Here is a 3,181-nt window from a genome sequence, read left to right as displayed (position 1 = left end):
AAAAAAAAAAAAAAAAAAAAATTACCCAGGTGTGATGGCGGGCGCCTGTAACCCCAGCTACTTAGGAGGCTGAGGCAGGAGAACACAGGAGGCAGAGGTTGCAGTGAGCCGAGATCACACCATTGCACTCCAGCTTGGGCGACAAGAGCAAAACTCCATCTAGGAAAAGAAAAAAAAAGAAATAAAAGAAAAATAAAAAGAATTAGCTGGGCATGGTGGTGCACACTTGTAGTCCCAGCTACTCAGGGGGCTGAAGCATGAGGATTGCTTGAGCCCAGGAGTTGGAGGCTACAGTGAGCTATGACCACACCACTGCACTCCAGCCTGGGTGACAGAGTGAAACCGTCTCAACAACAACAAAAAATAAGAGAAGAATAAGGGAGGAATTATTTTAGATTGAGTGGCCTCTCTGAGGAGGTAACATATATGCAGAGATCGGAAGGATGTAAAGGGGGGAAGAGGGAGGATTTCAGGAGGCAGAGAGTTATAAGTAGAGGGAACAGCCCCTGCAAAGAGCATGAGGCAAGACCTTGCCTGGCATGTTGGAGGAACAGGGAGGAGACCCATGTCTGGAGCATAGTGAGTGAGGGGAAGAGGGAGAGGTGGTGAGGGAAGGGAGGTGATGGGAGCCATATCATGTTGTGGGGAGGGGGGTTTTTCAGGGACTTTAGATTTTTTAAATTTTTAAATTTTATTTTATTTTTTTGAGATGGATTATCACTCTGTGACCCAAACTGGAGTGCAGTGGCACAATCTTTGCTCACTACAACCTCCGCCTCCTGGGTTCAAGTGATTCTCCTGCCTCAGCCTCCCAAGTAGCTGGGATTACAGACACGTGCACCACCAAGCCCAGCTAATTTTTTGTATTTTTAGTAGAGACGGCGTTTTGCCATGTTGGCCAGGCTCGTCTCGAACTCCTGACCTCAAGTGATCCACCCACCTCGGCCTCCCAAAGTGTTGGGATTACAGGCGTAAGCCACCATGCCCGGCCTATATCTGTCTCTTTATCTCATTCATGTCTGTCTCTCCATGTCCCTCTGTGTCCGTCTGTCTCTATCTCTGGGATTCTGTCTCCATCTCACCATAGGACCCTGACGAGGACCCTGGGAAACAGACTAGAATTCTTGAGCGAGAGAGGCTTCTAGGGCTAGGACCTATGTTGGATGTTAGGGAGGATTTGGTGACAGAGGGCAGGATGATCCAGACCACCTCTCTTATTTATTTGTTTGTTTGTTTATTCATTTATTTTGAGATGGAATCTCGCCTCATCCAGGCTGGAGTGCAGTGGCACCATGTTGACCCACTGCAACCTCCCTCAGTCACCTCCTGGGTTCAAGCGATTCTCATGCCTCGGCCTCCTGAGTAGTTGGCACTACAGGAGTGCGCTACCACACCCAGCTAATTTTTGTATTTTTAGTAGAGATGAGGTTTCAGCATGTTGGCCAGGCTGGTCTCAAACTCCTGACCTTAAGTGATCCACCCGCCTCAGCTACCCAAAGTGCTGGGATTACAGGCGTGAGCCACCACACCCAGCCCCAGGCCACCTCTCTTGAGGGTCCCAAAGAGAGGCGTTGGGGGTGTCTGGACCCCCTGGGTACGCTGGTGATGGGGCCAAGCGTTGACTGGAGATGGAGGTGGGCTCCCAAGCTCCAGGTGACCCCTTGCCCCCTCTGCCCCCCAGCACCATTTCCCCTCCCCTGCTGCCGCTCGGGAGGGCGTCCCTCTAGGACCCAGCCACCAGGCCCAGTACTGGCTCCAAGATGGAACAGCTGTCTGGGCTGCAGCTGCAGAAGCTCATTTTGAACAAGGGAGATGATTGCAGGAGTGACTGGAGGAGGGAGAGGGAAGGGGAGGGTAGCTAGGGCCAAAAGGAATCAGGCCTGATTGTTACCGCTGCTGCTGCAGAGCGTGGATTGCCCAGGAGGTGGGGGAGGCCAAGCCAGGCGGGAAAAGGCAGAGGGGAGGTTTGTCTGCCCAGCCGCGCGTCCATCTGTCCCCAGTCTGGTCCTCCCAGTTGCAAAGTTTTCTCTGCCTGCGTCTCTCTCTTCCTGTATTTCAGAGTCCGTATCTCTGGCTCTGCAGTTCGGTTTGTATTTGAGTTTTCGCATCTCCCCTTGCCTAATCTCTCTGCCCCTCCGCCTGGATCTCTGTGAATCTCTGAGCCTTCCCGCCTGTCCCTCAGTGCTGCTGTCATGATCAGACACACAGCTAAGGTTCGAGCAGCTCTTGGGAGTGCTCTTTCTTGTCTTGTCATTTCTGCGATACTCAGGGGCCAGAGACAAATAGAGGCGACAAATTCCCAGGAAACGGATGGAATGGTGTCCTTCAATAAAGGGATATTTGCAAAGATATCTCAATTAGGACTAATTAATTAAGCGAGCCACTTCCCCTGCCCTCTCCCCCACCTTGCGTACCCGCAGCCTCCTGGGAGGGAACCAGCCAATGAGTGGATGGCAGAGCCTGGTGCTCAGACAGTGTCTCAATGTTTAATTTATAACAGCCTTCTCCCCGCCGCCCCATCAATCCATCCGGAAGGGCAAGGTGGCCACGGGCGCGTAGACTCTGGCAGAGGCTGCAGACCTGCCTGGCCCCTGCGAAAGCATGCTTGGGTGTGTGCGTGCCCCCTGCGTATCAGAGCATGTCATAGCATGTTTGAATGTGTCTTCATGGCAAGCACACCCCTTCGTGTAAGGGCAATCTGATGGCCATCAGTTGTGTCTGAACCCAAGGGACGCATTGGAGTGGATGAGAGCGTGTCTTGTGTGCAGAATGTCTGAGCGTGGCAAAGGCATGCCTGACTGTGTTGAGGTGCGATGGGGCATGTGGAGCACATCTGAGGATGTGGCACGTGTTGAGACTGCTCAGGGTATAGCTCCTGTGCCAGGCTGCCAAGGCCCGTACCTGCAGGTAAAGCATCTCTTCTCAAGGGCATGGCAAGGTAGGTTTTTGGCAGAGGCTCCTGGTAGGAACAGCAGAGACAGGACAAGGATCCACAGCCTCCAAGATGAACCAATCTCAATCTTTCCAGCCCCTTCAGCACTAGTGGCTTAGGAAGGTTGAATTCCAACTTTTTTTTTTTTTTTGAGACGGAATCTCACTCTGTCGCCCATGCTGGAGTGCAGTGGTGCAACCTCTGCCTCCCGGGTTCAAGTGAGTCTCCTGCCTCAGCCTCCCGAGTAGC

This window comes from Mandrillus leucophaeus, unplaced genomic scaffold (assembly GCF_000951045.1).
Source record: "Mandrillus leucophaeus isolate KB7577 unplaced genomic scaffold, Mleu.le_1.0 Scaffold112, whole genome shotgun sequence".
NCBI classification, from domain to species: Eukaryota; Metazoa; Chordata; class Mammalia; order Primates; family Cercopithecidae; genus Mandrillus; species Mandrillus leucophaeus.
The sequence above is the reverse complement of the archived record's forward strand: the minus strand, read 5'-3'. Positions refer to the sequence as shown.